This window comes from Ambystoma mexicanum, chromosome 11 (assembly GCF_040938575.1).
Source record: "Ambystoma mexicanum isolate Mex_15411 chromosome 11, UKY_AmexF1_1, whole genome shotgun sequence".
Taxonomy (NCBI): domain Eukaryota; kingdom Metazoa; phylum Chordata; class Amphibia; order Caudata; family Ambystomatidae; genus Ambystoma; species Ambystoma mexicanum.
The window spans coordinates 845,102,566-845,128,893 of record NC_090934.1 but is presented as its reverse complement, the minus strand read 5'-3'; the positions used below and the strand labels follow the sequence as shown (position 1 = coordinate 845,128,893).

The window sequence follows — 26,328 nt, the reverse complement described above, 5'->3', positions numbered from 1 at the left end:
TGGATCAGTGCCCTTAACACTTGCCGTTGTTAGATTTCAAGAGGGGTGTGAACTATGTTAATGTGGGTTTTAGACTTTATAAGATATGCATTTTGTGCTTTTAATATTTTGTTGAGTTGAGGTGTTCTTACTGTGAAAGATTGTAACAGTTTGTTTGAAACCATATACAATTAACACATTAAAAAAAAAAACAAACACATTTTGACTTTTGTATATTTGAAGCAGAGGACTGGATCATTCACTAACCAGACACCGGTATTCACCTTCGCCCATCCGTCAGCCTTCAAACAGCAGAGGTTAATTCCCGATGTGGCAATTGCATTGTCTTGCTGATCCCATTGTACGTCCAAGGCAGTGACAGAAGGTCGGTGGAACAGGTGCTTCCTCTGATCCAGTCGCAGCACCACGTCATGCCCAAGAGAAAGCACTGCTGCACCATCACGACACCACTGACTGCTGCTGCATGATATGGCAAACCATACTATTTGTTCCAATTTACACACACAATGTCATATAATATTTAAAGCTTTAATGTCGCCATTTTGCTTTCCCCAATTGTTCATTGGCTTTGTGTTGCCTAATTGCTCGATTAGTAATATTTATATTAAATTAGGGTTATGGATGCAGAGTTAGGCAATGAGTTGCTAAACAAACAGGAAAAATGTTCAAAGTATTCCAATACAAATATAATACTATTACATGCATTTAAACACACATGGAAACACTCTGCTACCACTGCAGAGATTACAAGAGCAATGCCATAACTAGAAAGCAAACATGGCTTGCCCTTGACGCCATGTGCACTTTGTTTGCTTTACACTCCTCAGCGTCCCAAGATCTTTTCAAAGCTGTGCAAAGCCTCATATGTATTCATCTCTTTCAACTCACTATTGTAAGTGATGTTTACCCCTGTCTCTCACAACACACTGCAGTTTTCATTGACTTGACATTCGAAGACACTTGCACGTGGAATATTTGGTTAGTTCATTATTCATGGATTGGGATGGGAGGAAGTTAATAACCCAATATATCAGAGTTAGATTTCCTGGTCTTCTGTAACACAAAATATATGAAATCAATTAACAAAACAATTGTCAGTGACATGGTCCCCTGTGCAATACTCCAGGAGGGCTATCAAGAAGCAGCACCAGAATCGCTCTGGAAGGAATGGGGGATGGGCAGGTATTGCGCATGTATGAACTATAGGATGGGCCCCCCATGGTAAAGGTAACAACTGAAAAGGTTCAGAAAGCGCTCGATATCTGGGTAGACTCTCCACGGCATCCTCCTAGACGAACCTGGAAGTACAACCCGTGCTCCTCTTGTTGCAAATAGTTGGACCATAGACTGTCGCTAACCCTTTTATTGCAGCTGCAAGATTAGACAGAAGAATCCAATTATCCGAGCGGGCGCACAAACAACAAATCATCACCAATCTCTGCTAGGCACGTATAACGCACCACTCTGCACACATACAAAATACATCAAGGATTATGACAAAATGTGGTCATGCTGCTCACATATTTCTCTGCCTACTTACGCCAGACTATGCCTCAACACCTCTGACATCAGAATGCAGCGAAGACCTATGACAAATTTGGGGACGCTGAACACATAGTGAGTGTCTACCTTTTTCTCCTGACTCCTCTCAGCACCCATCCACATGCATGACTGCATGGGTTACGCTCTCCCAGAGCCTGACCAGCCCTGCTAAGGCTTATTTGGCCAAATGCACAGATGCATCCTAATGTCACTTTATGACCTCCAACATTCTAGACTTCGGTCCTCCGTAGGCATTCCCACTAAGAGCGCATTGAGACTATAATAATGGTAGAATACTCTATATAAATGAAAGGCACAATACAATATCTTCCTTTACAAAATGGCAGTACTGGTGCATTTGGGTCTGCCCAGTGTTGCCATTTTATGATGTCTATACCAGACATATGAGGCATCATTAGAAATAAAATGCCAGCACTGGAGCGTTTGAGGCTGCCCTTGGCATTCAACGGTAAAACGTGGACATTAGAAGCTATTCCCTCCATATGATGACCATGCCGGCTTGTGATGCATTAATTGGCTTACAAAGCTAATACTGAATGGAGTCCTGCATTTCGAAGACTATTGTGATTGTTCATGTATTAGTAATTCACTCACTGCATTACTTAATTGCTTCTTGCCTTGGTTGGCAGGTTTTATGTTACGTATGATGACCTTGCCTGGTGTGTGAGGATATCACTGGCATGCGATGGCAGGATCTACCACATGAGGCTCTAGTGGCATATAAAGGCAGAGCCCATTGCCTATGATATGCAGGTGTACCCCTAGCAAATCATGAGTGCACCCATGGTATATCAAGGCAGCCCCCTAGTTAAAATATATGTGTGCAATGTGTGAAGCAGTGAGTAAATGGTACAAAACAAAATTCAAAAACAGGATCATTGCCAAGCATACCATGTATGGCCTCCTTTGCTGGATGTGTTTAGTCACAGGGAATGTGTCATGTCGAGTACAGATGTATGTGCAGGATCCCAGGAAAACAAACTTAGAATGTATTGGTAAGTGGAGTGGCCATATTGGTCTTGGCTGTAGTGCCTTGTATTCTCATTACTTTTGCACTACACGTGGTAATTATATGAGATGCTTGCAGATTCCTGCTGATCTAAATATAATGCAGGCAGGCTTCGAAATTGAGGACAGCCGAGAGCTATTTAGCTCCTGCTTGTAGTCTACAAGAGCCTGGTTAATTTGATAACAACAGCTACCAGGAGCTACTTTTGGCTTGTAGGGCCAGCAGCTGCTGAATAAGCACATCTATGTGAAATGAACTGTGTGCATTTGGGATAATTTACAACATTTAAAGCATTAGGGGTCATAAATAATAGTCAAAATATGTGCATCTTATGTGTAAGCTAGATTTGCGGAACTAGATCCTCGTTCCCCATTGGTAGCTCCTGGTCACTGGCTAATGCTGGCCACCCAGGAGCTGTTTTTACCTCCTGCTTTTGCAATCTTAATTTTCGACCCCTGAGATACATATATATCTTCTTTTTCCAGCGCAATTACACCGTGCAGTGTGTTGCGCTCCCGGAACCTTAGGAACCTTAAATTCAATCACTCTCTGCCAGGGTCCAGAAATTCTTTGTAATCCTAAATTAATTTACCAGGGAGTCTGGCAGCATGGCACATTTCGCTACGATCCCGTAGCTTCTTCACAATATTCCCCCACACGTGAATGTCATTTACATATGCACAAAGGTTAATGGAAAGTGAAAAGGGATTCCGAAATACACAAAATATGTCAACCATTTTGCAATGGGTAATAAATAATACAACAACGCTCCCCATTCATTAGCTGTGTGTAGGTCTGCCCCGACAGATCTCAAACTCTATGCACAGCGTGCATACTGCCATCTCCTTATATATGCAGCATATGCTATAGAGGATAATTGGAAAAAAAACGAATGTGCACAGTGCTTTCCATTGCAACGACGGGAGGAAGACCTGCTAGTCGAGGTTACACATTATGAAATAGAATCTGGTGTCATACTGTTCTGAACATCCGGTTGTGAGCCTAGTACGTTCCTTTCAACTGCCCCATCTCTGCTGCCTGAAATGTCTAGCACTGTAGACCTCAAACATCAAGAATGAAATCTGAATGATTTCCATGACAAATCAGTGCGTGTGCATCCGCTAAGTAAGGTGCCTAGTGCCTAATGGATAGGTAACAATTCAAGCAACGCAACTTTGGCAGTGTACATGGCAATAAATTAAGTGGCTAGTGCGATTCTAGCAGCACAATTCCAGCAGCATAAATGTCAATAGATAAAGTGCCCAGTGCGGTTCTAATAAGTTATACCCGCACACATGGCAAAAGGCAAAGTGCTCAGTACTGGTGTACACGAATATCAATCCCGGCATCGCAACCATAGCAACCTATGTGCCAATAAATGAACGTACAATATTGCCTAAGTAAAATGCATTATGCGGTTCTGGATAAAAAAGATATATCAGTTCCAGCATCACAGTAAAAGCTTCATGTATAGCAATACACATATATATATATCATGTTAAGCCTCTAACATGGGAATCCAGCGTGTAAAGTGCCATGTGCAATGTATGTCCATATATAAAATAATGGGCTATGCATGTAACTTCATGTTGCGGGCAGACATATGTGCATAATGGGCAATGGCTGAGCCTAAGACCACCCATGCTTGGAATTTAATTACTCCAGAGCTGATGAAATGGCATTACGTTTGAATCTCATGATAGCTGACAGTCAATCCCACAATCTTCAACAACTATTCAACTTTCTATCTTATCAAAGTGAGGTACAAATAAAGGCATAATGGTGGAAATCAGTATCTTACCAAAAAACACCAAAATAAGTGAAAGTAAAAAAAAAAAAAGTAAAAAGACACAAAGGAAAAACAAAAATGATAAAATCATCAGAAATATCATTAAAAGAAAATTGTTAATCAGATCAAAGAGCTAAGAAGAAATATATCAGGTATATGAAGAGGTGAGGATTAGTAGTGTAAGAGCTAGAAGGGAACCAAATAATCAGCTGTACTGAGCTAGTGTTTTTGGTGTAAGACCTACAAATGGCAAGGGCTAAGATGTGTCTTGGTAAAGCCATCTCCATCATGTGATGTCTACAGATAAGAATAAACGTACGTCTTTTAACATTATTCTTACAGCCTAGCAGACTGAGCATGGTGAATGGAAGATGACCATGGCCAGTCCCCAAGGTAGATGCAAATGTCCTGGGCTCACGTATTTGTGCTTGCGAATGTGTGCCCTTTTCCTCACCACCAAGATGGTGAATGGAAGATGACCCTGGCCAGGCCCCTAGGTAGATGCACATGTCCTGGGCTCACGTATTTGTGCTTGCGAACGTGTGCTTCTTTCCTCACCACCAAGGAAAGGGAACCAACACTCACAGCCACGCCATGTAGATCACCACCAGGCACAAAGAGGTAGGCTGCTTCAAGACTCCAGGTGAAGCACAGATTGACTGGCATGAATAGTTGGAAGGCATCCTCCTTTGCATGAGGGGCCTCATTGTTAGGATGGCATAGCTTGCAGCACCTGCCAAATTTCGTGGATCAGATCATTTCACCTTAACAGTGCTTAAACAAATGTTTTTTTCCCTGAATTAATGTTTTCTCTTTAAATAACAGAATTGATGGCATATCATTTGTTAAGAATATGTTTTTTTCAGCTATGCAGAATTGTGTTTATCAAGCACAAGCGGTTGAACTAGTTTATTCTGGGAAAACACTGATGTTTCTGCTGTCGGAGCATTGGATGGTAACAAAGATGATTAAGCGTGCACCCAATGTGTTTGAAAGGAGCCATGGATGTCTCAGTTGGTTCATCCCCAGGATCCGGTTGAAGGGAGGTGCAATTCCCTTTGCAGCCAAACTCAGGTCCGTGTCTCTATCACTTCAAACGGAGGTGGATTTGGAATTAAAGAGATTACTAGAGGATGGTGTCATAGAGCCTGCAGAGGCTTCAGAATTGGTGAGCCCCATTGTAATGGTAAGAAAGAGCAATGCGATCATCAGTTTGTACATTGATCTCAGGGAGGTCATCAGGAATGTTGTGGCACAAAGATTCCCATTGCCAAAGATTGATGGGATGAGCTCAGACTTAGCTGGTTCAAGGGTTTACTCCTTGTTGGATTTGAAATTGGCATACCAACAGGTTCACATGCATCAAGACTCCTATGACATACTGACAATTATCTAATATATTGGGTTGTTTCAGTGTGTCCGAATGCCGTTCGGTTTGGTGTCTGCAGCCAGTGTCTTCCAGAGAAAAATGCACACCCTCCTGGGTGATATCAAGGGGGTGAGGTTTTACCAGGATTTCATCTTGGTGTGGGGCTGTGATAGGAACAAGCATAATGCAAGGTTAAGATTGGTTTTGCAGAGACTAGGAGACGCTGGTTTAACTTTGACATTGGAGAAATGCAAATTTGGGAAGTCCTCAGTGGATTACCTAGGGTGCAACATTTCAGGTGAGGGCATGAGGCCCAAGCTTAGCACCACCAAGGCAATTTCTGATATGTCACCTCCCAAGACTAAGGCAGTGGTAGCAGCCTCATGTTTCGGACTCTGAATATTAGTTCAAGTTTGTAAGGGGTTTAGTTGATAAAAACGTGGCTTTGAGGAGGTTGATCAGGAGAGGAGTCAAATTTGAATGGTCAGCTGCCCTTGAAGAGGAATTTGGGTGGTCAAGCAGGGCATTATGTCTTCACCTATGTTGCAGGGATGCAGAGATTTGGAAGATGGTAGTTTACTCTGACCCCTCTGAGTTTGGTTTTGGAGCAGTGCTCACGCAAGAGTCGGGCAGGTCACAGCACACAAATGAATTTGCCTCTCACATGCTGAAGGATGTTGAGGGTAACCATTCTGTTATAGAGCAGGATGTACTTGCTGTGATCTAAGCCGTTCTTAAGTTCAGAGTGTATTTGTTTGGTAGGCAATTTGTGATACGCACCTATTACAAGCCGTTGGTCTCCATTTTCAACAGTAAAGGTCTAGGTGGGGTGGAAAGGAGGATTTCGAGATGGATCATGAAACTTCAGGGTTTCAATTTTATGGTTGAACATGTTTGTGGGAGTGAAAACGTGGTTGCCGATGCTCTCTATTAACCCGGTAAGTGATGAGATTAGGGGTGAGACCATGATTGAGGAAGATGTCAAAGACTTTTTTTATGATGGATGGCAGATTATAGGAAAGTCATTGGGCATCAGCATTTCTAGAGGATGAGGAGTACCAAATTGTCAAGAGGTTGATCAAAGACAGGTGGAGGGGTGAGAATCACTTGCTAGGTGCCAATCTTGATGCCTACAGGAGTGTGAAGGAGGAGTTGAGACTTGAAGGAGGGTTTGTTTGTCGGGGAAAGATACTTTTGGTTCCGCTAGAAATGAGGGAGATCATTTTTTAATCAGGCCATAGAGGGCACATGGGGATTTTCAGGACATAATCTATCATTTGTGTGGATTTCTGGTGGCCAACCATGGACGCCTTCATAAAGATGCGGGTCAAGGATTGTGACGCGTGTTGCAGCATTGACATGTTGGAAATATGTGTGCCACCCATAGTGGTTCCCCATGTGCCATTGTTGCCATGGGGCACCATTGCAATTGATCTGTTGAGTCGTTTGGGCATTGCTCGTTCCAGGGGCAGCAGCTACGTAGTGGTGGGGATGGATCTGCTTTCAAAAAGTCCCGAGTTGGGGGTCATCAGAGATGCAACTTCAATGAATGTTATTACATTTTTTGAAAATCTGTTTTGGAGGGAAGGTTTGCCCTCGCAAATCCTTAGCGACAATGAACCACTGTATGAATGTCAGGAGTGTTGGTGAGAAGGTGAAGGAGTGTGGTTTAGCCTTCAAAATGCGATATGACGTCAATCATGGGTGCAAATTGAGAGAGATGATGACAGGTGACCAAATCAGGGTCAAACCGCCCAGGGTCATTCTTGTGTTATTTCACTGCCCAAGGAAGAGAGGTGTTTTATATAGTTTAGCATGTATGCCATAACACTGTTCCCCTGATGGCCTGGAATGGTGCTGCTTGGCTATTACATCGTCCCCCTGGAATGGTGCTGCTTGAAGACAGGGTGAAAGCTCTAGAGTGTGGAATGAGTGGCCAGTGAGAGCGAGAGAGTGAAGTGGAAGGAGCAGTTTGCAGCCGGCTTATACCCTGTTCATTTTCATCAATAAAGTTAACTGCAATTACATTCAAGTAGAGTGGTATCCAGCTTTATTTCAATATGCAGAGGTGGTAGTTATTGCAGAGGTGGTAGTATGATAACCTAGATGTCTATTCAGGGGCAATAGTTATGATAACCTAGGTGGCTGTGCAGGGATGGTAGTATAGTAATCTTGATGGCCATGCAGGGATGGTAGTATGTTAACTTGGATGGCCATGCAAAGGTGGTAGTATGTTAACCTTGATGGCTATGAAGCGGCAATAGTCATTGAAGGGGTGGTAATATGGTAACCTGGATGGCTATGCAAGGGCAGTAGTTATGATTAACTTGGTGTATATGCACTAAGGGGTAGTATAGCAACATGGATGGCTCTGCAGGAGCAATAGGATGGTAACCTCAATGACTATGCAGAGACCATAGTGTGGTAACCTAGATGGCCATGCAGGGGCGATAATCATTGTAGGGGGTAGTATAGTAACCTGGATGGCTCTGCAGGGGCGATAGTCATTGCAGGGGATAGTATAGTAACCTGGATGGCTCTGCAGGGGCGATAGTCATTGCAGTGGCGGTTGTATGGTAACCTCGATGGTTATGCAAGGCCATTAGTTATGATTACCTGGTGGCTATGCATGGGGGTAGTATGGTAACCAGGATGGCTCTGCAGGGGCGATAGTCATTGCAGGGGTGGTCATATAGTAACCTGAATGGCTATGCAAGGCCAGTAGTTCAGATAACCTGGTGGCTGTGCACCGGGGGTAGTATGGTAACGTGGATGGCTATGGAGAAGGGATAGTATGGTAACCTGGATGACTATGCAGAGGCCGTAGTATGGTAAACTGGTTGGCTAAGCAGGGGTGGTAGTTATGATAACCTGGATGGCTATGCAGGGGATGTAGTTATTGAAGGGACAGTAGTATGGTAAGCTAGATGGCCATGCAGGGGTGATAGTCGTTGCAGGTAGTCATTGCAGGGGTGTAGTATTGTAGCCTGAATGGCTATACAGGGGTCGGTAGTTATTGCAGGGGTGGTAGTATGTTAACCTGGATCGCCATGCAGGGGCTGAAGTATAGTAACCTGGATGGGTATACAAGGGCAGTAGTTATGATTACCTGGTGGCTATGCACTGAGGGGTAGGATGGTAACGTGGATGGGTATGCAGGGCGATAGTATGACAACTTTGATGACTATGCAGAGGCCGTAGTATGGTAACCTGGATGGCTATGCACGGGAGGTAGTTAGTGCAGGGACGATATCATGATAACCTGGATGGCTATGCAGGGGCTGTAGTTATTGAAGGGGCAGTAGTGTGTAACCTAGATGGCCATGCAGGGGTGATAGTCATTGTAGGGGTTTAGTATGGTAACCTGTATGGATCTGCAGGGGCAGTAGTATGGTAACTTGAATGGCTATCCAAGGGTTGGTAGTTATTGCAGGGGGTAGTATGGTAACCAGGATCGCCATGCAGGGGCAGCAGTATGGTAACCTGGATGGCTATGAAGGGGCAATAGTGATTGCAGGGGTGGTAATATGGTAACCTGGATGGCTATGAAGGGGCAATAGTGATTGCAGGGGTGGTAATATGGTAACCTGGATGGCTATACAAGGGTGGTAGTTATGATAACCTGGGTGGCTATGCAGGGGCAGTAGTATGGTAGCCTGGGTGGATATGCATGGGCGGTAGTATGGTAACCTGGATGTCTATGAAGGGGTGGTAGTATGGTAACCTGGGTGTCTATGAAGGGGTTGTAGTGTGGTAACCTGGATGGTTATGCAGGGGTGGTAGTATTTGCCGGAGCAGTAGAATGGGAACCTAGATGGTCATGCAGGGGAGAAAGTCATTGCAGGGGTGTAGTATGATAACCTGGATGGATTTGCAGGGGGTGTGGTGGGTAGTGTGCTAACCTGGAAGGCTATGCAGGGGTGGTAGTATGGTAACCTGGATCGCCATGCAGGGGCAGTAGTATGGTAACCAGGATGGCTACGAAGGGGCAATAGTCATTGCAGGGGTGGTAATATGGTAACCTGGGCGGCTATGCAAGGGCAGTCGTTATAAAAACCTGGTGGCTATGCAGAAGGGGGGTAGTATGTTAACCTTGATAGCTATGTAGGGGTGGTAGTTATGATAACCTGGTGGCTATGCAGGGGCAGTAGTATGGAAAGCTGGGTGGCTATGCAGGGGCAGTACTATGGTAACCTTGATGGCTATGTAGGGGTGGTAGTTGTAATAACCTGGTGGCTATGCAGGGGCAGTAACCAGGGTGGCTATGTAAGGGCAGTAGTTATGATAACCTGGTGGCTCTGCAGGGCAGTACTATGGTAACCCCAATGGCTATGTAAGGGTGGTAGTTATGATAACCTGGATGGCTATACAGGGGCAGTAGTTTAGTAACCCAGATGGCTATGCAGTGGTGGTAGTTATTGCAGGGATGATAGAATGATAACCTGGATGGCTATTCAGAGGTGGTATTTATGATAACCTGGATGGCCATGCAGGGGAGATAGTAGTTTCAGAGGTGTAGTATGCTATCCTGGATGGCTATGCAGGGGGGTGCAGTATGCTAACCTGGGTGGCTATGCAGGGGCAGGTGTATGGTAACCTGGTTGACTATGACGGGTGTGGTAGTTATTGCAGGGGCACTAGTATAGTAGCCTGGGTGGCTGTGCAAGGGTGGTAGTTAATGCAGTATGGTAACTTGGGCTGGCTATTCAAGTTGGATAGTTATGATAACCTGGTGGCTATGCAGAGGCCACAGTTATTGCAGGGTTGGTAGTATAGTAACCCGGATGGCTGTGCAAGGGTGGTAATTATGATAACCTGCTGACTATGCAGGGGTGGTAGTATAGTAGCCTCGACTGCTATCCAGGGGCAGTATTTATGATAACATGGGTGGCTATGCAGGGGCGGTAGTATGGTAACCTGGATGGATATGCAAGGGCGGTAGTTATGATAACCTGGTGACTATGCAAGGGTGGTAGTACATTAGACTCGATTGCTATTTAGGGGCAGTAGTTATGATAACATGGGTGGCTATGCAGGGGCGGTAGTCATTGCAGGGGCGGTAGTATGGTAACCTGTATGGCTTTGCAGGGGTAGTCGTTTCGGGCGTCTCTGCCTCGCCTCATCATGGCTCACCTGTTTACATTCACTCGAACAGACTAATGGGAAGGAAAGGAAATCACAGCAAAGTGGAGCTATAATGTACACATTTGAAATGACAGTCTTGGTTTCAGCTGGATGTAGTTCAAAGCTTCGAGCTACCTGGCACGACCAAAGAAGAGTGTTAGAAGGCCACCTGAGTAGCCCGCCCTTGAGAAGAAAATCAGCCGTGCTGTCAGAGATGCATACAGCCAGCATTTACCTGTGTGCAGGGGAGTTGCTAGGTCTGGAAAAGAGAGGCTACGCTGATGTCGGCACTGCCGGGACTGGGGGCTAGCTAGCCTTTTGGCTGAAGCTCCTGAGATTCTATCCGGGGCTACAACCAAAAGACCAGGGGCTATAGCCCCCTGAGAGCCCCCCCTAGCAACGCCTCTGCCTTTGTGGCTTGGTTTTGCGAGAGGTACAGAGAGGCATTTCGGATACGTTTTTAACAATGTGAATGACACGCGTGGTGAGTTTTAGAAGGTGTTTGTTTAAAGTTAAGAAGTGGACACCTACAGCATATTATATGTTTTCAGCAAAGTACTACTTTATGCCCCCACCTCCATGCACGTTGCTGTTCTGCACCATGTTATATTTTATTTGAGCGTCCTATGTTTCTGTTTTAATTCTGTAATTCAAACAGTGCAGCAAAGGGTTGCAAACAAAGTATTTAGGAGTGCTAAGTGAGTGCGTGTAACACATGCGCAGCCGCAGAATCTCTTTTTGTCATTTGATGATGTGAACCAAATGCCACTACGCTCGACTCCAGCAAAAGTGGGCAGCTCAGAGTAATTGAAAAGCGGTCATTTAAAATCCCCCATAGCAGGACAGCAACTATGAAAGTGTTTCTGTTTAAGTGCGCTTCAGCTATGTGAATCATACTGCGTTATCAATCCCCAAAAAGTAGACAGCGATTTTATGTATAGCGCTCTCAGCTCCAATGGCAGTCTCATTCAGTCATCAGGGGCAGGTGACATCAGAAATCACCACGCATCTAATCAAGGAGGCTCCACGCCCTGCTGCACCTGCGAGTCCACGACCTGTGGGCCTGGAATGTGGCAGCGTACAAGGTCGGAAGAAAACACAAGACACCATTCTTTGGGGATTTTTCCGGCCACATTTATTTTCACGGTAGAACCCTCCACACATTAAAGTTGACCCGTAAAGTTCAAAACCATCCATAGACTCTGCAACAGCACAACATCACAATATCAACATGTTAAGTCCATACTGACAGGTGGTCCAGGGAGACAATGCACTCCGCCCCCTGGGCGGTGCATGGCTGTGAGGCCCTAACCACCGCCTGGCCTCCCCGTCATGCTCTCTTTGGGGGCGCTACCAGGGGGGCCCTTACTTTGTACCTGCACCAACTGCCTCCTGCTCCCACCCCTCCGCCCAAGCCCCCGGGACCCCCAACTTCCCAACTCCCTCCCAGTGAGAGGCAGCCAGCCCTCGCCACTGTACTATTCTGGCCCCGGGGTCCCTGAACGGGGCAAATGACTGTCCATATGGTCCTCCCCACCTGCCACCGCCACAATAATCATGAAGGGTGAGATGGAAATGTGGCGTCCTACTAGTTGCTGCCGAGTAGGAGAAGATCAGTAACCGGTGGCGGGAAATCCAAGGAGGGGGAGGCCGATGCCCACCCGTCCTGAGGTTGGCCTTAAATCGTGATTCTCCTTCTTCGGCCACTCTCCTTGCCCCGAGAAAACCTGCCAAGGGTGGCCTGACCATGCTCCCACTTCTCACGCCAGTCGGCACGCAAGGTTGTTTCCCGCCAGACGCGTTTCGTCATACTAGATGAGTTGAGTGGCGAAAGTCCAGGGAATGGGGCGCGATGACGGGCACCACAAGTCGACCTGAGCATGAGAGAGGTGGTCCTCCTAGAGGCTGCGTGCCCCTTCCGCCATTGCCACCACCGCCCACCCAACCCAGCGGACCCTCCATTTTGGATAGGCGTTGCCTTTGTTCACCTCCCTACCGAACATGGGTGATGAGAATGGTTAAACAGCTGCAACGACTTCCGTATTGGCACATTTCCAATCTCAAATGAACTCTACTTACAAAGGATGTGTACGAAAATAAGCCACTCAGAAAGCAGGTGAATTCCTTGATGCGTTTTACACCAGGGTGCAGCACATTGCTAAATCATCAGAACAAGTTGACACAAATGTCAACATCAGGGAGCAACTGATCCAAGGCTGCACTTCGGTGAAGCTTTGCTGCCACATGTTACATTAACTACACATTATTCTAAAAAGAGATACTTCAGATGGCATGAAACCACAATCTGTCCAATTCCAGTGCCACTGCTATGGACAAGTCACTTGGCAAACGACAATGGAACATGCACGAGTGCTAGAGCGTGATCAGACCATTTGGCAGGACAGGTTGCCACATCCAGGCAAGATGCGTCTTCCTGATTGGTCGTCGTAAGCAAGACTCAGAAAAAAGACTCAAACGCAACAAGCTCCTGAAGCACATGCTCACCCTGTGGTGAAAGCCCACACCGCCTACAAGACTGAAAGGCTGGAGGATTTGAATGTGAGACCTGCAACAAACTCAACCAAGAACGCCGATCCAGTTCATCATCTAGCGGAAACACCTTAATTCACCAAGTATAGGAATGGTGGAGCCTTCCATGGATGAGAAGAGGTTGGAAGTGAGTGGGCCAAATTTCCACGATGATGAGCAGTCCACATTAACAATCTAAGGGTTTTGGTTGTGAGGGATACTGGAGCCTCTGTGAACATGCTTCCAGTCTCACAAGTGAACCCGTGTGGAATAATAAATAGGTATTTCGACCCACTCCCGGGGTTTCTCTGATTTTCATTGGAAAATGTAAAAACAAGGTAATTTGGCGAGAATGGCACACATTACCCAACATCACTGACCTCCTCACTGACCTGAGTGGAGGTACAGTGTTCTCAAAACTTGACATGAAGTTAGGGTACCACCAGTTGAAGCAGTGCAAAGACTCAAGGGCAATAAGAACGTTCTTCATTTAAGTGGGAATGAAATGTTATAAAATACTGAGTTTTGGCATATCCCGAGCAGCCGCTGTGTTCCAAAATGTCATACAAAGCACACTTGCTGGCCTAGAAGGGGTCATAGGCATAAGATATGACATTTTTGTATACCCTGTCGTTGAGGATGAACATGTTCACTGTTTGAGAACTATCTTCCACTGTCTAAATGACAATGAACTCGCACTGTAATATGAAGTGTGAGTATTTCATGCTCAAGCTCAGGTTTTTTGGTTGCATTTATGTCTGTCAAAGCATGCGGCCTGATCCCCAAAAAGTGAATAACCTTTACTCTGCCCCAAACCCAAAGACTGTCTCTGAGATACACAGATTCCCAAGCATAACATTTACCACGGATGCTTCGTTTCACATTTGGCCACCATGACCAAACCAACACATTGGGAGTGGGCTGGCCACCATCAAACTTTGCATGAAAGATGCCATATTGCACAGGACCACAATGGCCCATTATGATTCCAAGAGGAAGACAGAACTTCCAGTGGGCACCAGGTCCCGTGGACTTGGAGCTGTCCTGACTCAGCTAGCTACCTCAAGTCACTCACTGACTGTTGCATATGCTAGCCATTCCCTCAAACCAACAGAGCAGATATTCTTACATCGAGAAGGAAGCCATTGTCATCCTCTGTTGAGTCTGGCACTTCCATCTCTATTCACATAGGCACCCCTTCAACTACAAGCCATTGCTGCCCATGTTCCGGGGATCCATGTCCAGACCGCCCACCTGGATCGAAAAGGGGTTACTACAGCTGCAATGATATGCTTTCTAATTGAGGTCAGGCCAGGAATGAATAACCTGACAACTAGCTCTCCCGTCACCCTCTTGAAGCCAATTCAAAGAAAGCTAGGGAGGCGTAGCAGGGAAGAGCAAGCATGCCTAGTCATCGAAGCAGCGGCTCCCAAAGCCATAAGATCCTATGAAATAGTGAAAGAGACGCTGAAAGACAAATGCCTACACGCCACTGAGTTGGGAGAAAGGAGAACTTGCTCCAAGATCAAGCTCATCAGACCCAATGTGCAGGAGCTGCCTGGCAGCAACCATGGCCATCTGCCGAGAGCTGTGCAAGGCTTGGAAGGGCTCCTCCTGTGAGGCACCTGTATCGTGTTGCTCGATACTCTAGCTAATAGGATCATACAGCTGGCTCGTGGAAGCCAGCACGGCATATTTATACCTAAAGCTAAGTTGTGGAAGCAAGTGTGGTTTCTCAAGATCGATCAACAGGCTCAGGCAATGATATCCATATTCATCATGTGCCAAGCATCCAAAAGAGGAAACCATCCTCCAGCAATCAGACTTCAGGAATTAGATGTCCTGCCTTGGAGCAAAGTGAGTACCGATATCTACCTCTTGGCAGACGGCAGATATCTGGTGGTCCACATTGATGTTCACTCTTGCTACTTGGAGGAGGAGGTGGTACATGGAACAAAAACAAATGCCAACATCCCAAAGATGGAAAAGAATGTTGCTGCCATGGGGATTTCAGGCGAGATGGATGATGGACCTCTTTTCCAAGGGAATGAATTTAAGGAGTACCTCAAGCATCTAAGTTTCCTGCATCAAAAGATCATACCTTTCTGGCCACAGGCAAATGAAGATGCTGAGCACCACACGCGTGCCCTGAACAAGATCGTTCTCATAGCGAAAGAAAGTGGGAAAGATACTACGAGCTGTATCAATTCTTGCACATTAGGGCAGCTCTGCTCAGCAACCAGGTGGTAGCCGCAACCATCCTGCCACTTCCCTCATAGTCCCCTGTTGCTCAGAAACCAGGGAAGGAAATGGGCTAGAAGAATTGTATTACCAGACAAGTGCTAATAGTAAAAATGGTCTAAAGCTATATTTATGTCTTGCAGTGCAAAGAAAGTTGGGTGAAGTACTGCGCCTCGGTTTGTAGAAAGTCAAAACAAGATTGTTTTATGTAAACATTTTAGAATGTATTAATTGTCCATTTAGAATCATTAGGTACTGTGCCCCAGACCTAACTGGTGTGTAGGCCTTATTGGAAACCTTTGCATTTGAGCCAACATTAACCTGATGGTAGCACGTGCAAAATGTTTCTCTCTTTTTCAGGCTTTGTCAAGGCGTTACACAATAAGAACACTTGTTATAAGCAGGGAAAGCCTGTTGTATTAGTCACAGTTAAATCTCATTAGTAAACCTCATTTCTCAGATCAGTGGAATGGTTTGTTACAGATTGTCATTTTTGTACATTTAGATACATTGAACCTGTGCATTCCTAAAGTCATTGAACTATTTGCAAATTGCCTGGATCACAATTGCATCCATGTGTTTCTTGTGGATGGGCTCTTAAAGTCATTACACTTCAGTGGTGAAATTATTCAGAAAGTTTCCAAGTTCTTAAAAGACATCAGTACTTGTGAGTCCTGTGTGAGAAGTTGCCTTGGATAAAGGCTAAGATCATGTGTGAACCTTTTAGGTATCGGAAGTCTTTTGTGTAGATGGTGGTGCCGAAACGAACGGGTAGCACCTCCATCTACACGAAAGACATGTACTGAGTTCCCGCTGGTACATTTTGTCAATGTCCACCACTGCTCAAAGCTTGGAGGCAGAGAAAGCTCAGCGACGGCCCATCACGACTAAGATCCTGTGAAATCAGCCCTACTATGACAAGTCCACACAGACCATGAAGAATCCCACGACTAGATACTCAACCCGAGAAGATGGAGTATCAAGTCTCGGTATCCAATAATCACAGCTGATGGATATAATTTATCAGCAGAAAGATGAAAGAAGAGCTCAGCGACAACATTCCAATGGTTCCAATGACCACATCTACTGTGCTTGACAGATGCCAAGTACCCGACACAGAGGTTGGAGACCCTGTGCTTGTGCGGAACCATAACCTAAAAGAAAAGGAGAAAATGCCTTTTAAAACTAACCCACTAAACAGACCTGCCTACATTTAAAAAAGAGAAACCTGCAGATCCATGTCACCTGACGCCCCGCCCATATCCATCCAAGCCCCGCCCACTTACCCTGCCCACAGCCCCGCACACATGGCTAAAAAAAAAGAAAACACCACGGTGTGATGCCAGAAAAGTGGTGGGATTTGCTCACTCTGCTGTCTATCCACCCACACCTCCATGTGATTGGCCAGTAGCAATATGATTCTAGCAATCACATGAAGGTGTGGGAGTGGGTGCTGGCACTCCTGGAAAACCCTGAGACTCCATGCTCTTGCCCGGAAACCGGGAGAAGAGCCTGGAAAACACTGCCTTAGGTCAGTGGTAACTCCTGGCAATGGCCAACTGACAGTCACCTGAAATTTCACTTCAAGAGCCTACAGGGCAAACTGTCGCGAGAGACCCTGAGAAGAGATACTGAATCCAGTACGAACATCAAGATAATGAGGAACATTATCATCTAGACTACAGTCCTGAAATGGCTGTCAGCAGTAACACACCTACTTCCAGTGACTGAGAAATCCAATCCCGGCTGAGTCCTCGCTACCACCGCTTCAGAGTACAATGCCCATCCGAAAACTTGAGAGACTGTGACCTCATTAGGTGACATGAATACCTGCGACTTCCAACTACTCACCATATCACAAATACACTTTACAAGTTAAAATGGGAACTTTTGGCTTACTGCACAAAAACCCAGACTCATTTAAAAGTGGAAAAGGTCGCTTTAATGTGACAGGCCAAAGCTTACAATCAAAACTCTTAACTGGCTCCATGGCCTAACAAACTAAAGAAATATTTTAACAACCAATTAAATAAATTAAACATTTTCATTTTCATTCTCCCCCAACAATTAAATAATTAAATAACCCATTTCCTCCCTAATTATCCCTTGGACTTTACCGTCTCCTTGCCCCTTTTCCAGGCGTCCCGCTTTCTCCCAGGGGCCATGCCCCTCCAGGCTCAATACCTGTTCCCCCGGGGTGACCTGCTTGTGCAAACAGCGCCACCCCATCCTTTCCCGTGTCATTCCACCATTGTGCTTCCCTCCCCCCACATCAAAAGGGGCCATGCCCCCGGCGCCCCGACCCACTTCAACACCCTTCAAACTCCCCTCTACACCAAACTCCCCCTTCCTATGACCTGCAGCCAGCCTGACCTGCCACATCAGCAACATATATTACACACAAACTTTCACAATGCCCTGACCTGTCACACAAAACTACCAACCCCTACCATCCTAACAGACCCCAAAACTCATAAAAAACTCGCCATGTCATCTAAAACACCCCGCATAATCCCATGAACAATGGACCCTCCCATATTCCATAACCAAACACCAGCCTAACCAAAATGAAGGGGTGGGAGGGCCGGACAATCACCAAGTCCTAACCGTCGCCTGCCTCCCGAACCTTCCCTGAGCCCTTAAATACCCCCGGGAGGCGCTCTGCCCCCCACGGCCACTCGCTGGCCGTGTGCAGCGCCAAAAACTCCCCGTGGGGAAACGCTTTGCGTTCCCCCCGGGTCCTCCCTTTTGGCTTACTGCACAAAAACCCAGACTCATTTAAAAGTGGAAAAGGTCGCTTTAATGTGACAGGCCAAAGCTTACAATCAAAACGCTTAACTGGCTCCATGGCCTAACAAACTAAAGAAATATTTTAACAACCAATTAAATAAATAAAACATTTTCATTTTCATTTTCCCCCAACAATTAAATAATTAAATAACCCATTTCCTCCTAATTATCCCTTGGACCCTACCGTCTCCTTGCCCCTTTTCCAGGCGTCCCGCTTTCTCCCAGGGGCCATGCCCCTCCAGGCTCAATACCTGTTCCCCTGGGGTGACCTGCTTGTGCAAACAGCGCCACACCATCCTTTCCCGTGTCATTCCCCCATTGTGCTTCCCTCCCCCCACATCAAAAGGGGCCATGCCCCCGGCACCAGAAAAACCCTCCCCCGAGGAGTTCTTTCTGCCCCACCCCCCACCCCCAATTTTTTTTATTTTTATTTATTTATTTATTTATTATTTTTTTTTTCTACCTCCAACTTTTTACCCAGTCTCCCAACCAAGAACCCAAGTCCGCCAGGTAGTGATTATTCCCCTACACGGACAAGTGTACCCCATCCTCTCTAAAGATAAGGAGACCCTCATATGTTATTTCCTTATGGACCATGACCTGCACTGCCACCGAGGCACAAAATTTTACCATTTCTCTGTTTATCCCCTTCCTGGCCCGCTCTATTGCTCCCCCACTTCTCACTCCCCTGCACACTCATTGCGGCAACAACTTAGTCCATACCACCACTGCTTGAGGCCACATTTCCCGCACCCACACTAAGTCCCTCTTCATTTTCCTTAGCAGAGCCAACCCCGTATCTCTCACCAGGTCATTCTCCCCTGCATGCATAATCACCACCTCTGAAACCCCAAGCGTTCCCTCATCCCTGCCAATATAGGAAGCAGCTGATCCCACCGCAGGCCCCCCAACCCGTGCCATCTCCCCACCACTTCCATGTAACTGCAACCCCGTTACCTTCCAAACACCCTTTTCTCCACCTCTTTCCCCAGCCCACTTAACAATTGAATGGCCAACAAATCAAAACCTGCGCCAACTCCCCCTTCTTTCGCGCAGCATCTGAAAAAGAAATTACAAAATCACTGACAAGTCAAAAATATTTCAAAAACAACAGTTGGCCCACAAAGTCCTACTCCACCTTTTCAACATTCCCCATTATCAAACTCCCTGCCGTACCCCTTGTATTTCCCAGACCTCCAACGCCCCAATCTTTTCACCTTGTCTTCTGAAAAACCCACCTGGTACCCTCAGATGCTGCGCCCATCCTAAAGGAATGAGTCCCAAAATCCTCTGCCTTTTCTCCCACTGCCACCAGCGCCTTCCGCAATACCCCTAGCACCTGGAACTGGGCATAAGACCTTGCTCCCTCGACCCAGCCGGACCCAAGAGCCCCTTCCCTTCTGATCCGTCTTAAACCTTTTAATCTTGATGTCTAAACCTTCTTCGGTAATTTGAACATCTCCCATTGCAGTCCCCCTACCCACCCTTTTCCCCCGACCAACTCAGAAACCCTGAAAGCCCCCAAACAATAACCACGTAAAACAAGTCGCAAACAGCTCCCCTACAAGCAATAAACCATTTGTTCCACTTGTTGTGCCCAGTTTATTGCTTTACAGTCCTGCGTTGTCCCCCCTGCATGGACGGGGGGGCCCACGTGCTCCCCCGTCCATGCAGGCCCTTTACTTTATTACTCCTCTCGCCACTGCACCAGGGGCCAAACCTGCACCCCCGTCCATGCAGTCCCTTCCATATCACAATGTTCAAGCTCCTTGTGTCCATTACCACCTGTTTCCCACCTGCACCAGGGTGCCTAGTGCACCCCCGTCCATGCAGGCCCCTTTTCTGCCTTACTCCTCTCCACCGCTGCACCAGGGGCCAAACCTGCGCCCCCGTCCATGTAGTTCCTTCCATATCACAATCTTCAAGCTACTTGCGTCCATTACCACCTGTTTCCCACCTGCACCAGGGGGCCTAGTGCACCCCCGTCCATGCAGGCCCCTTTTCTGCCTTACTCCTCTCCACCGCTGCACCAGGGGCCAAACCTGCGCCCCCGTCCATGCAGACCATTCCACATAAATTCCTCTTCGAGCACCTTGCTTCGCTGCTCCACTTTTTTCCCCCAGCTGCACCAGGGGCCCTAGTGCACCCCCATCCATGCAGACCCATCTCCTCACTTCCCCCTGCTGCACCAGAGGCGCTCCCGCACCTCCGTCCATGCAGCCTGAAGCCTATTCACCTTGTCGTGCGGCAAGCATGAGGGCTTCACCACCGTCGTCCATGCCCTCCAAACGACAGCTACCTCCCCTTAACAATTTCCACCGTTACATCCCCCCTGCGGCCCTCCCCTACCTACGCGTCTTCCTCCTCACCCTTCTCCTGCCCCCTTTAAATTGCCCCCCAAAACCTTTCATCAAACCTTGTGCCCCCCCTCCTTTTACGATAAACTGCGCCCGACCTACCAGCACACCCCAATTTACCTGGCAGGCGGTCCTTCCCTCCCACCCTACTTGCCCCGCTCCTCACCCTGACCCACTGTCCCCTGCCTGAAAACAATCTGTAACCGGATGCCGACCCGCACACCTGCTGCACTCGTGTTTAAATTTGCACATCCACCTCGTGCAGCCTTCTTTATTGAACGCCCAACATGCTGTCGAGGGCTGTCCACTGCCTCCTCCCCCCGCCCCCCCATGGGCGGGGCGACCAAGAAAGGGCCGGAAAGGCACGGGCAGCCCACTTGCTGTGTGCAATGTCGGGGCAGGCCTCGTTGGGGCCATCCATTGCAGCCAGAGATCCTTGTCTATCTCCCCCCAGACCGCCTGACTGTCCTCTGCCATTCTCGCTCTGAATTCCTCATCATACCTTACCCAGGCAAAACCCCCAAAACTTGTGAAAGCCTTCCTTATTACATCCATATATTTAAGCAGGGCCACGCACGCTCCGGGAATTTATCGCAATACACACTGGCATAAATGATAAACGCCGACATCCAATTCTCAATAGTCACCGGGACCCTTGGGCGTGAAGCCAGTTCCCTCTCTTCCTCCTTAGACCCCTCCTTTGCTCTCACTTCCCTATGGAGCAATTTAAAGACATCCACAAATTCCCCCGCCTCAATCTTCTCCCTGGTCGCTGCCATCAAGTGCGCCCCCAATGGTTTTGTTATCCCCATGTATGGCCATTTTTTCTCTTTTCCTTTCACTTCAACCTCCTTATCTTTTCCAGGTTGCACTTCGAGCACCCATGGCTCCCCCACTTTGTCCGTTTAGGCCTCCACTGAGCAAATGCTCATTTCAACCCCTGCGGCTCCAATGGCCTGCACACCAACTTCTTTCCTTACACCTTGCAGTCCAGACCCTTCGTCCCCTGTCCCCCTTCTTGTGACCCCTCTCTGCCATGCAGATGACCATTCCCTTTCCCGCTCACCTCTTTCAACACCTTACGCCTGTGGTCTGGCGTCCACACCGATGCTCCTCATCTCCTTTCTTAGAGGGCTCCTACATTGCGGATGCGAGCTCATGCCCGAGTTGAGTTGATGATCTTCTTGCGAGCCCGGGGCGTCCGCCCCGCCACTCCTTTGACGTCTTCTCGGCGGGGTTGTGGAAACCCCTGCCTGGTCCTCTTCTCTCGGGCGATGCGTTCCGTCCTCCACCCTGGAATCCTCATTGCTAGGGGCTGTGCTGCACCCTCTAGGCTCTCCTTGCGTTGACCAAGGAGGGGCCGTACTGAAACCCTCTACCTCCACCTGCCCAGCGGGGGCTGCGCAGTGCTCTCCGCCCTCACTCCTCCTACCCGGGGGGGGCCGTTCCGCGCCCCGCTCTACCTTCCTCTATTGATGGGGACCTCTCCCTCCTTCTCCCACCTGCACTCTTCTGCAGGTATTTACCCCCTCTTCCCCTCTGCCCTGACACCCCCTTCTGTGCCCCATCCCTGCCCCCACTGTTGTTCCCTCGAGCCACCTCCTTTTGAGCATTCCCAGCTTCCCTAGGTCTATCATTCACTCCCTCCCTCACTGGCTCCCCACCCAAAACCCTTTCTCCCCCGGACGCCCTCCTGTCTATCTCCCTCCTCATCTTCCTGGCCCTGGATTCCCAAACCTCCCCTTTCCCTGCTGCGGGGGTGCAAGCCACCACTACCGCGAGAGCCCCATCAGCCGTAGCTCTACGCTGCGGCCTGCCCCCACCTACCTCCCCTTCTCTTGTTACTTCCCCTACCGCCCCTTCCAATTGGGCCTTAGATGCTCTGCTAATAATTTCCAGGTCCTCCCTCAGAGCCCTAGCATCAACCAAACTCTTCTTGCTAGCTCCCTGGCCCACTTTTGTGCACCAATAATCTGGTTGTGCACTAAAAATATGCCCCCTGACAATTAAACTAGCTAAACTACGCCCCCGAGCCAAAACCTACCCGTGGACCTATACCCAAAATGCCAAAACTGCTATCTTTGAACAGCGTAAAATTAACACCTCATAAAAACCCACTGGTAATATGTAAACCAAAATAGTATATTTGTTTATTTATTTATATAATTTTTTTTATTATTTATTTATTTATTTATTTTTTATTAATTTTCCTATTTTATCCCCCTAAATATTGCCCCCTCTTAATGCCCTCGCCTTCAGAGACCCCCCAAACCTGCTCTACAGTGCCCAGCAAAAACCCTACACCCACCAGACACAAGATCCACTTGAACACAATACCTCCCACACTGCCCCCTGGTGTATCGCGAGAAGCACCGCACTGTAACGCAATCAAGGAAAAATAGAGCTGCCCCTTTAATAGTAATAATAATAAAATGGCATTTATCTAGTGCTACGAACCCTCAGGTATCTGAGCGCTGCTTATTATTACCCACGGTGTGTGGTGCTCATTTATTGAGCTCGGAAGTATGAGAAAGGCTGAGTTTGGCGCTGCTGGGATTCGAACCTGCGGTAGCAGGCTCTGCATTGATGTCAAAACGCGTGCTCTACTCGTTGTGCCACTTGACCAGGTATGATCCCACTGACACTAGACAGCCCCCCGCGCCTAAAATACCCCTCTCCCAAGAGAAACCCCCCACTCCTAACTCCCCTTCCTCCCTCGATACATGCACCCCCCCCCAGGAGCCCCCACCACTGCTGATGCCAACCCCACTCTTTTCCCCTTTTTTTTTTTTTTTTTTTATATACCCGGACCAACCGGCGAGAAAATGCACTTAGGACAGCCCAGCCTGCCCCTGGTGGCACACGAGCTGCACCGCACCCCCAGCCTAACTAGAAAAATGAGCGCGGCCCCTTTAAGGTGCCTGCCCTGCCCCCTCTGACAGGAGGCTGTCACCGCACCGGGACACAGGGGAGCCGCTTCGCCCCCCACCACCAACCCGCAAACCAGGAGGACCTGCAGGAAGAGGGCCGGCGCTGAGGGAAGCGGGCAAGGAAATGTCCCAGATCCCGCACGGCACCTCCTGGTAACGCCGCCCGCCCAGGCCTGCTCCCTCCTATTCCCGAGCGCCGGAGGCAACGCCGCAGATGGGCCCGCCGAAGACAATCCCCGCTCCCGCCCCGCGCCCCGGGTCACCAGACAAAGAAAGCCGGTAAGGGTCACCGACCCCACAACCCCCACCGCCCTGCCGAGCACGGCAAACGCCGACGGCAGCCCAAGTAAGGAGGGGGGGGTAGCTTATTTACGCTACCCCCGGCTAGGCGAGAATCGCCGACACGAAATTGTTTTTTTTTTTTTTTTATATATACCCGCCCTCCAATTCCTAAATCCCCCACAAATCCCCTACCTCACCTGCACTGCATTACCACGCCCTGCTAGGCCCAGCACACTGAGGGAAGGCTCGGGAGCAGGCGAGAGGACTGAGACAATCACCAAGTCCTAACCGTCGCCTGCCTCCCGAACCTTCCCTGAGCCCTTAAATACCCCCGGGAGGCGCTCTGCCCACCACGGCCACTCGCTGGCCGTGTGCAGCGCCAAAAACTCCCCGGGGGGAAACGCTTTGCGTTCCCCCCGGGGTCCCCCTTTTGGAGATTTGTTACGCATAGCCCATACTGAGAGCTCTCGGAAAGAAGCTTGACGAAGGCTCCGCCCCTTGCTCGAGAGGGAAAAGTACTACGCCATCTTAGCGTCATATTCAATCTCGATACCATTTCATCAAATAACAAGTGCATTTTTGTTTTACTGTCTGCTGGGGAAACTGTGCCAGCTTTCCATTTCTAAACTGTCAAAATATATCTTAGCCTATTTATTTTCACCAGTGCTTCTTATAAAAATGGTCTTTCATTTTCCTTCCAAATTATGACTATTCACGTCGTCAAAAATGTGCTTGGCTTTATTGTTCTCACAACAAAGGCCATTTCTGTTATGTAAAACTGCACAAGCTAGCCATTCATTTGTCCTAAACATTTGAACTACTATTCGACCCTTGAATTCAGTCGGTATTTTCGACTCGTTTGCCTCCCAGTATTCGAAGTGTAAAAAAATAAATACTGGAGCTGTGTTCCCCCTGCCCCGCCCTGTACAGCTCCCTCTCCACCCCTCCCCCGATTAACCCTCCCCGTGCTCCCCATAGACCCCATTCGCAACCCTTCCCCTGCAGTTCAAACACCATGCCATCCATTTCTCCACCCCAACCCACACTGATGTGTTTACAACAGTATTATCAAGACCAACAAAACCACACAATGAAAGAAAATGCACTTAAATAACCACCATTAGTTGGTTGGCCATCGTCCCCCACAGCATGCAGCTTTAAGCAGCCTCAACGTTCCAATCACCCACCATTCCCACTTCTTAAAGGAGACTCCTAGGGTTATAGACCGCACCCCGCCCAGCTGTGTCTGCAGCAATCCATGATTATTTGCAGAAGGCAGGTCACTGCCGAGCTGGGCTTTGTGGTTATGTCGCAGGCAGCTGTGCAAACAAACAAGAGCTGCACAGCACCCGGAAGATATGTGTGAGACTCAGGGGTGGGGCTAGGTCTGGAAAAGAGCAGGTGCTACTCTAATGTCGGGACTGTCGGGACCCAGGGCTAGCTAGCCTTTTGGTTGTAGCCCCCGAGATTCGGCGGGGCTACAACCAAAAGACCCAGGACTATAGCCCCCTAAGTCCCTCCCCGCCCACTTAGTATCGCCTCCGGTGAGGCTGGTGTGTTACAGGCACCGGTAAGGTTCAAATCCCCAGATTGGGAGACGTTAAATAAATAAATAAATAAAAGTGTTCCAGACTGCCGTCCTGGCACGGTGCTCTGGGTCGAATAAAGTAAGGGAACGATGACTGAGTTCCACAAAAAGTAAAGCAACGTCATACTCTTTAGTTCTCTCCCTATTTGACCTCAGCTCCCACCCTTTCCCCCCTCTGATTTGAAGCACTCTTTTGTAACTCCTCCCTAATTCCCACCCGTTGTATTGACGTATTGTGGCATGACAGCGTCATGAACGTCCTCTCATTTGCCCACATGCCCTCTTGTTGTCAGTGCTGCCCTTTGACTCATCGCGTGTCGTCTTTCCTGTTAGATCAGTCTAGCGACTGCAGGACATCACTGTTGTCGTCTGCACAAGGACAGGCAGATCCCGGCGCAGCCCTGGCTAAGTCGATTAACTGGTCTCTCTTCCCTAGAAAGCTTCAGGCATGTGAACTTCTGAACACCTTTAGAATGAGACCACCTGGAAGGTGCTGTCTAAAAAGAATCATTTACCATTTGTTCTTCCAAAACAGGTTCTTTATGTGTTCTCTGCTTTATGGTGGGATGCCTTTGTATTTTTCATTTAGAATGTGATGAGAGCAGAGATGGGAGTGTCATAGAAATCGATGGTTCACCGCAGCACTAGTTGGTTTACTTTTTCTTACAAAGCGTACCGGTAGTTCAAAGGCTCAAGAAAAGGATTCTGGGCGTTTTTTCTTTCTCCTGAGCCAAATCTAGAATCAGCCGAGGGACAT

At 48.0% G+C, this 26,328-nt stretch overlaps 1 protein-coding gene across 4 annotated transcripts in view; it reads right to left on the bottom strand.

The window, feature by feature from the left end:
- The window catches only part of LOC138503807 (4-galactosyl-N-acetylglucosaminide 3-alpha-L-fucosyltransferase FUT6-like), a 528,320-nt gene that overhangs the window by 59,008 nt on the left and 442,984 nt on the right, over positions 1-26,328 (bottom strand). Inside the window, exon 2 of one of the 4 annotated variants that reach the window (XM_069623821.1) lies at positions 247-456. The exons of the other annotated variants lie outside the window; for them this stretch is intronic. The gene's annotated coding sequence lies outside the window, so the exon portion shown is untranslated. The remainder of the gene's footprint in view (positions 1-246; positions 457-26,328) is intronic. 4 annotated transcript variants of the gene reach the window in all.